The following is a 9828-nucleotide window of genomic DNA, read 5'->3' on the forward strand; positions in this document are numbered from 1 at the left end:
TGCATTAGGAATGAGAATTAGAAAATAAGAGCTAAAAAAAATTAAAAATTAGTTTTTAACTCATTTTGGATTATATTATCTCTTATATTTTTTTACATGTTTTAAAAAAAAAAAAATCAAAAAGCTAATTTTTAACCATTTTTTCAAAATGGACCAAAGTTTTGGTTTGATAAAAACTTTTTTAGTTGGCTCTTTTAATTTGAGACTTTTTAGTTTGGAACTAAAAAGTTCATTTGTGTGGACTTGTTCTATTTTTGTGAGAGAAAAAATGAAAAAATAATTATGATTTAAATGTGACATTTTTTCTTATTAATTTATTTAGTTTATTTTATCTTTTATATTTTTGTAATCCCCAAAGTCCTAGCCAAACGAAGCCAAAATAATAGAGAATTTACATTTTTACCTCCCATTTTCTTTTTCTTTCTTCTCCTTTCTTTCCTCTTCTCTCCTCTCATCTCATCTCTCTCTCTCTTCTACGTTGTCCTGCCACCTCCACCTTGAATCAGTTTCACTCAATCCATATCCAATAAAAGCTTCCTCACTCAAAAACCAAACCCCCAATCATCTCATCATCTTTGCTAGCTCAATCACTACCGTCCAATCTACAATTGTGAACTATACTTACCCTATCACTCTCTACCCACAACTATGACCACCACCTTGAAGACCAAATCGACCACCGTGACTGTTCCATGTTTCTGAACAACTAACGTGGAGTTAGAGGTAAGAAATAACTAAGTACCATTGAAGTAACGACAAAAAATAGAGTTAGGGAGGGTGAGAGTGGTAATAGTAAAGTTAGGTAAGAGAGGGATAGCTAGCAATAAGAGAGGGTGGAGAATAGTAGTGCTTAGCAACTAAGAAGTGGAGAGACAGAGAGTAAGAGTAGAGAAAAGTACAACATTTTGGTAATTACAACTATAAATTTCAATTTTTGGGTGCTGTTATGGTGTGCAACCTTGCACACCATATGCAACCAACACAAAGGGTGTAAGTGAAAAGTGTAAACATAAAACATGACAGCAAACAGAAAGATGTAATTGTAAGGTGTAAGTTACACACTTAAAAAAAGTCCTCAATTTTTCCCTTACTATTTTGTAAATAATTACTCCAAATCCCCTTTTTATGAATTCTTCATATAAATTAGAAATGACGGTAAATCTTTAAAAATTTATAGTAGTGCAAGTAAAAGGTATAAGTCCCAAATCATAACTTTTATTTGTATGCGTTGAATTGATATCTGACCTTGTAGAATACAATAGTAACCAATTGAGACAGCTCAATTGGTCAACCACAACTTAGTCGGGCATTGTTCCAACAATATCTATGATTGGGAAAAGAAAAATGTGGAGAGTCATAATGCAAATGCAATGACACCTGTTGTATTGTCGCATTAAATCAACCAAACCAACATATCATAGGTTGAAAAAAAAAAAAAAGAAAAAAAGAAAAATCTGTCTATTGTAAAAAAAAAAAAAAAAAAAAAAGACCCAAAAAAACAATTATACAAGAATAACCTATTATTTTTTACATGGAAATTATTAAGAAGCAACATAATATATGGCTTACCTCCTTTCCTATCCCAAGAGAAAAAGAAATAACAAAGAAAAAGAAAAGAAGGTAGAGAAGTACAAAATTTTCAACCCACTTGAACCAACTGAATGCAGAGATAAACCTACAAACAACTCAACAGTAATCTCCCCATGGCTTAAAAAGGATCTCCGGAAAGAGCGAAAAATTGAGCTGATGAAAAGATAAACTACAGGAAAAAGAAATCTGCCCACTGCTACATATCTAACTGCCAAAAAAATTGAGCAGAGATTTTCACCTACTCATCGTCCTCTGAATCTGCATTTGGTTAGAAAGAAGTTAGTAGTTGTTTAACAGAATTAGAAAAAGATGCTGAAACCTCATATTTTAGAAAGATTCATGAACAACATTGTGACATCATTTATTTCAAAATTGAATTCAAGCAATGTTGTCTTGTGTAAAGAATGGTTGATGACTAGTCTTCACGCCATTTGGGGTTCTCTTTACAACCTCATCAAGGTGCCAGAAAACCACAAACTGCCTATTTAACTTTGATTAAGCCCCAAAAGGCCAAAACAATCAACCTCATTGACCTCTTATCATCACTGTTGGGACCAAATTTCATTCCCCCCCCCCCCCCCCCCACCACATCTAAATCATCACCGTCATGGCAATTCTAGTTCCTAACCATCACTGGAAATCCACATAGCCCTCTGATGATCCAAAACCACAATGCATACGCTCTCCAGTCTCCATGAACCACCTTTTCTGTGATCTACTCAAGCTTCAATTGAACTGACCATGAGGTGAATTGAACTGAAGATGTCCAGTTCTGTGAAATTGAGAGCAAAGCCCAGGGCTGCAACTCGGATGGGTTAAACTTGAGAAAACCTAACCGAAAATATTTTCAGGCTCGGACAATTTATTTATTAATTAATTAATTTATTTTTTTGTCTTCATGATGAACAGGTGCTGTATACATTCAACAGCCTGTGCCCCGAATTAATCATATTATACTATATATTAATAAGTATATATTGTATCATATGATGTGTATAAAACATATTTTTTAAACCAAGGCTACACTTATATCTCTCTAAACTTAAGGTTAGGATGAGTTTCGCCCATTTCTCTTTCTAGAAACTATCTCTACAGCCAAAATGAAAGAGTGAGATGAACTCAATGGTTGGTTCCACTTTCTCCATCATTCTCTCTCATACCCCTCTTTCTTTGTGGAAGAGGTGGTTTCTCAAATCAGAGAAACGATAGTTCCTCCAAGGACTAATGGAGGGAGTGGTAATAGCAACAGCAGCCCATGGTGAAGATATCTGAAATACGATGGCAACAAATGGTGAAGACTCTGAAATTGTCACAAAACATAAAGCTAAAAGAATAGGCATTTGTCTAGTTGCAGCAAAGATTTTTATGATAGCAGATATTTAATTTTTTAGCTCTCTGCTTTTCACTATTTTGTTTTTGATTCTGGTAATAATCTCACAACTTGTCTCATTGTCCATGGCTTCTCTTTTGGTTGTGCTTTCGTATTTTTTGAAGCTGCCTGGATGTCTAGTTTTTGGTGCTGTAGGATTTTTATTTATTAGTTTATTTTTGGCACTTTAAAATGTGAGGAATTGAAAAGCTAAATCAGCTGAATGTAGAACTCTTTCCTATTCGTCTGTTCTGTTCTATTATTTATTTTCATCCCTGGTCAACACACATGCACACACAAAAGGGGGGGAGGGGGAGAGGAAGAGAGATGGTATTTCATGGAATTTGCATGTAAATTCAGTAACACTTGATAGTCTGCTTGAAATGAAAAGAAGAATCTTAAATTAATATTTGACATGTGAAATGCTAGCCAGATCGTATATCTTCTCTAACTTTCCCCCTATTTTTCAGCTGTCTCATGATCATTGAGCATATAGTATACGTGGAACACGAGCAAGGTCAATAACATTGTATTGAAGACATAGTATAATGACATGGGATATGCTTCTGACAACCTCAAAAACTCACGGATATCATAGCTGTGACACGCCAACCATAGGGTTATGCTATGGCAAGCACAATATGGTACTGATTCGTAAAATACACATCTGCTTGGAGGACATACCTAGAGGACATTATAATTCAAAAGAAAAATGCTTCGGACCCCCACTGGGGGTCGACCCCCAGTGAGGTGGCGTGCCATGATTGGGTAAAAAAAAAACTGTTTTATTTATTTATTTATTTATTTTTGAGTTTCAGCCAGTGGGGACTCGCCACCTTACTGGGGGTGCGACCCCCACTGGGGGTCTGCAGCATGGTTGAATCCAAAATGGGAAGAATATCAGCCTTAGTAGAAGCCATGAAATGTCAAAAAATTCAAAACACACACTTGCTCCAAGTTCCTTCTCAGAATATTTGAATACTTTAGCAGCTTCCAGAAATACATCACTTGCATCATGAAGTGCAACGTCAATTGAGCCAATCTGGAAGAAACTGTAAAATAAACATTAACAAAGACGTGATGCAAGTGATATTATGATGCAATAAAACACGCAGGCTGCGGTGCCTGCTTATGAAAGAAAATTTTAACATTTAACTAAGGCTCCGTTTGTTTTGGCGGAAACATTTTCTGAAAATTTTGGCCTACTTACAACATGCAAACACAAAACTAGAGAGATACCTTGTAATATATGAATACCCAATCAAAATAACGGTGACCACATGATGAGACATCATCTATAGCGATCCCGGGTTTACCCTTGTTGTACAGTGATTCGGACATGTGTTCGTGGATGTTGGTAGTTGGTTATTATCGTGTTTACATTCCTTTTTCTTCATATTTGAGTTATAGGATGTGTTAGGCAGGTTTGTTATAGGTTGGTTGTGTTCGGGAGCCTAGTGTTGCTGCCCAGAATTTTGGACCTTCGCTCGAGCGAGGAGTTGGTCGCTCGAGCGAGAGTGGGGTTCGTGTCTGGTGGGTCGAGCCAGAGTGGCTCGCTCGAGCGAGCGGTTGCACCTGGTTCTGGACCTGAGAGCTGTCTTTCTTGGCTCGAGCGAGCTTCCTTCGCTCGAGCGGTCTGGGTTTTTATTCGCTCGATCGAGAAATTCTTGGCTCGAGCGAGAGTTTTCTGTGTTTGGTCGCTCGAGCGACCAAGTCTTCGCTCGAGCGAGCGTGTTTTATATCAGCGGACAGTAGCGTTTTAAACATCACTTTTTCATTTCCTTTCTTTGATCAAACCCTTGATCCGAGACTCTCTCTCTCTACACTTATATTCTCTCTAAGATTTGATCTCCCTAGAGTGTGAATCTAGCCTAGGGCCTTTGTTAAAAAGATAGAGGGTGTTGAGAGCTTCGATTTAATCTGAAAAAGTTTAGATTTGGAGCAAGTTGATCTTCGAGTCTTCATCTCCTTTTTGGCTAAAACTTCAAGGTAGGGATATCCTACTCCTCTCTATGGATTTTGTCTTTAAATTTTGGTATTTTGAGATGTTGGGCTTGGTTTGGTAATTTTGTGAAAGTTTGGGACTTTTGTGTAATTTTACAAAAGTTGGGGTTTTATTCATAATAAACCTAGATGCATGTTTGGCATAGAGAAATAGAATTAATGTTGAATCATTGATGAAAATGGGACCTAAGGGTTGAAATGGTAATTATGGAAAATGGCCTAATTACATTGTTTAATTAATTGGGATAATTAATTGGGAGAAATGAGGAAATGAAATGTTGATTGAATATCCATTTGTGCATTTATTTTCTGTTTAGAAATAACTGCTTTGGGCTATCGGTGGAGGATAGTCGTGATTGTTGTAGACAATGCATGATGATTAGGCAAACTGAAACTAATCAATGAAGTATGTCATGAAACTTGACGGTTGATAGAATACATTAACTGTATGTATTGGGTGATTGTATATAGAACCAATGTGTTTATATACGTTATGTGTAGAGGAGGAGATAGGGGATGTACTCCGCGGTTTAGGGGAAGATAGGGGATGTACCTCTAAACCGGATAGTAATGGGAGAAGATAGGGGATGAACTCCGTAGATATAGCTCATATGCTTGTCTAAAGAAGTGAAGATAAAGCTTATATGCTTATCTTTGTGATGTGTGGATATAGCTTTTATGCTTATCTGTGGATATTGTTGTTATACATATCTGTTGTAGAATGTGGATATAGCTTATTTGCTTATCTGAGAATGTGGATATTGTTGTTATACATATCTGTTGAGCATGTGGGTAGTGCTTATATGCCTATCTGTTGAAAAATGGGAAATGAAAAGTAATTGGGACTTGTAAGTCGTTTGACATAAATATATGATTTATGTGATTGTATCAGTGTTGGCCATCTATCAATTGCTAATCTTTTAGTCATTGTTCATGGTTGGTTTAGTATATTTCTACTGGGCTGTGGCTCACCCTATATGGGAATATCATTTTCAGGTACTGGTAGCATGCCACCTCCAAGGACATAGCTGGGAGGCTAGAGGCGGGCATACTTTTGTTGCTTAACTTTTGATGTATTACATGTAACTTCAAGCCAAGGGCTTAATGTGTAAACGAGTTAGTACTCTTTTGTTGTAACCAAGTGTTAACTTGAAAAGCTGTAAGCCCGTAGGGCATTTTGTTATGATGTTAACATGTAATACTTAGGTAATGGAACTCTAAGGAATAAAGGAATGTGGTTAGTTTATATGTAAATGCATGTCTTATCAGATGGGTTTAATGTTATTATTTTGAGGGCGTTACATCATCACGGAAAAATCCTGAGCAGTATGAGCTACCAAAGGAACCTATTTCAGAACTCACACTCAAAGTAGACCTAACAAACCTCTCTCAATGAGTACAAAAGAACTATGGACTATATGATGCTCTCTCAGAAATCCTGTATACTCAATGAATGCTTGGTATATGGATTCTTCAAAATAAATCAAGTACCCATGTTCAACACTTACAACCTTACACTGCTCGGCATATGATCGGGTTTACTTGCTTTTTCCTATTGCTGACTTGGCGGTTCTGTGACTTGTGAACTGCATCTCCTTTGTCTTAGTTGTGGAAGGTCTCCTTGACTAGGTAACCTAGGCCTGAAGAAGGATATGTCTTGTGACTTATCTAGTCAGACATGAAGTATCCTTCGAGTGTCCCATGTCACGAGGGCAGCAATGCTGTACGTGTAGAACCCACATGGGCACATATAGAAAAGCTTTAGTGGAAGCCGGAAATGGTAAATCAAACAGGTCATGAAAGAAAATTAAGAATACTATCAAAACAATACAAGTTTAATACTCAAATATTTTAAGAAGCATTTCAGAGTTAAATGTTCCAAGTTTTTTGTGATAGCAAATAGAATTTAATTTGAAAAATGATTTCCGATGCAACAATTGCGAAAACAAGCAAACCCATTCTAAGAAAGTGAAATCATATCTCAGCAAAGGACCATGCAACTGGCAAATAAAACTGTGAAATAATATCTGCCTGTTGTCTCTTCATAAACAACTGGCAGATAGGAAAGGACAATGTTCACCCTGTCTCCTCTAGTGAAAAATATTTCACCACTATTTCATTCAAAAGAGACAAGAAATATTTGTTTTTTACTGTAGGAAATGAAACCCTGAAAAAAAAATGGTCACATATATGACAACTACATAGGGTGAGTAAACCCATGCAGAGAGCCATACATGCACTACAAAAATTCAGAAACAACATTGACAACTTAAAAAAAATGATAAAAAGTTCATAATTCCTCACAAAGAAAAAGGTTGACCAACAAAATTTTCCTGTACTACAATTTAGTAAAACATCTGCAATCACCATAATATTAATTTGTCCAAACAAAGATGCTAACTTGGAGGATATTAAAGACCACATACTTCATCATACGAAATCACTACGACTCTGGCAAACCTAAAATGAGTATCAACTATCAAGAGGAAAAGTTCTCCTTCAAACCCCTATCTTGACAACCAGGCTAGCATCTATTTCATGCAGCAAGGCATGCACTTCCAACTATCTTAAAACTGCTAGGAGACTAAAAGATAGTTCACTGGTTTGTTCCTCTTCTCGTTTTAGCACAGCCAAGAGTTTTTTTATATGAATCTAAGAATAATGGATGCAACACAGACATGCCAACATGTCAATTTAAAAAAAAAAAAAAAAAACAAACAAACAAACAAAAATGCTGCCACAACACATGAGGGACACAAACATAATACATATATATATATATATATTTTTTTTTGATATATAGATTTATAAATTTATTATATATCATTTGTATGAATATTTCCTTCATAAAAAAATACAATACAACAGTAATTTCTAAAATTTAAAGGGCTGATAGCTATAAATTTACATTTTTTTTCATTTTATCATTAGATCCTTAGTTATTTTGTTCATACTATGTATTTCATGGGTGTCTAAGTGATGAACATGTGTTTCCTGTAAGCGTTTGAAGAGTGTCTATATATTTAAAAATTAAAAAAAGAGGACACATTTGGACTTGTGCTAAATGAGTGTCAATGTCAGACATGGACACACCACATTCTCAAGTGTTTATGCTTCTTAGATGCAAATAAACCACAATGTGCTAAGAAGATTAGAAAGTTGCAGATTTATACTTATTTATGTTAAACATTCAACAAATGAGTTTTGTTTATCCAATAGTCCGACATAAAGTACAAGTGAATTTATCACTCACTTCAACTCTTGATTTGGCCAGCCTCTGAAGTATCCTTTTGTATATTTGAGACATGGCTCGTAGTAGGTAATTCTTAGAACACATAATTCAACAGTGGCATAGTATGTCAACTTCCACATAGACTCGGACCATTTTACTATCTTTGCTCTTGTGGCTTCATTAAACTTAAATGGGACGGCACCATTGCACAACAACCAAATGGCCAACCTCTGAAAAAGAATGCAATAATAACTAGATAACTTACACTAAGAAACATGAGGAAAAAAAAAATACAAAAGTAGTTGAATTTTCACAAACACAGTAGTAACTAATAATATTGTCCCTTTGTATAGATACATAAAAGCTCATTGTTGTTGTATCCTAAAGTGATTTTCAATTGCTATTACCATCATTTCATGAGTCTTCCATTTTAGTTCCGTTTGTTTGAACAGAAAACATTTTTTAAAGAATTTTTTTTAAGAGAAAACATTTTTTTTATGTTTAGTGGTGGCGGTGATTGGATGAAGGTGGAGGTGGTGGTGTGGTAGTGAAGGTGACAGTGGCGGTGGTAGTGCAGTAATATTGGTAAGACTTTAATTCAGAAAATATTTTTTTGTCAATTTCTACCCAAATGGACTTATTTTGGTTGACTATGAAAAATATTTTCAGTTAAAATTTCGTTTTTCGTCGTAACAAAGGCCAGGAAAAAAAAAAAAAAAAAAAACCTTTCCGCCCAAACAAACAGAGCCTTAACTTTTGTCTTATATTTTGCCAGTTCCCTGGCTGAGCTGAAGTACTTGATGTCTACAATTCAGTCTACATTTCAAGAGATTAAAATGCAGAAAAGGACTCCATAGATAGCTAGCTACATTGAAGAAAAGCTTCAATTTTCAAAATTAAAATAGAAGATTATAAAGAGAGAATGGCGTAGGCAGCATAGATAGAAAGCAAGAATCTTACACGAAAGATGAATCTGTCGAGGAAGAACCTGGTGGCGACGAAACCAAAAGCGAAGTAAACCGCGCACATGAAATGGCAAGGGCTTAGGACGCCATTGTTGGTCCAGATCAAGTCCATTAAATACTTAAAACTTGGAACATCCAATTCAGAGGGATTCAACCATCAACGAAGCCATTAATAAATAAATTTGATCTCCGCTTACAAAATCAGCAATTCCACATTGAAATTGCAAGGATTCACATGAATTTTGCCCTAATCTGAGTTCGATTGCGACGAAAGAGAGAGAGAGAGAGTGCAGATACAGAGTGAGGAAGCAGTGAGAGGGAGAGAGCTGGAATGTGGGAGATTGAGATCTTTGTTGATTTTGTGTTTGTTGTTGAATGTGGGAGAAAAAGGAACGAAAAAGCTAAAGACAACGAAGAAAAAACAATCACGCTGCAGACCCCCAGTGGGGGTGGCGAGCCCTACCGGCTGAAATTCAAAAAAAATAAAAATAAATAAATAAAATAATTTTTTTTTTGGTCAATTAGCACGCGTCACTTCATTGGGAGTTGACTCCCAGTAAGATTCGAAGCATTTTTCAAAAACAGACAATCATGCTGCAGACTCTTAGTGGGGGTCGCACTCCCAATAAGGTGGCGCGCTGATCAGATAAGAAACGTATAATGTGAAA

The 9828-nt window shown here is 35.9% G+C and overlaps 1 long non-coding RNA gene across 1 annotated transcript; it reads right to left on the reverse strand.

Moving 5' to 3' along the window:
- Positions 1-1360: 1360 nt before the first annotated feature.
- LOC145819949 (uncharacterized) lies at positions 1361-9611 on the reverse strand. Its single transcript, XR_014360747.1, has 4 exons — positions 9156-9611; positions 8217-8425; positions 6475-6684; positions 1361-1848 (listed from the first exon to the last, which is right to left on the reverse strand). It is a non-coding gene; the product is annotated as an uncharacterized LOC145819949 (long non-coding RNA).
- Positions 9612-9828: the final 217 nt, after the last annotated feature.

Source organism: Camellia sinensis, chromosome 2 (genome assembly GCF_055761805.1).
Source record: "Camellia sinensis isolate YWXY chromosome 2, ASM5576180v1, whole genome shotgun sequence".
NCBI classification, from domain to species: domain Eukaryota; kingdom Viridiplantae; phylum Streptophyta; class Magnoliopsida; order Ericales; family Theaceae; genus Camellia; species Camellia sinensis.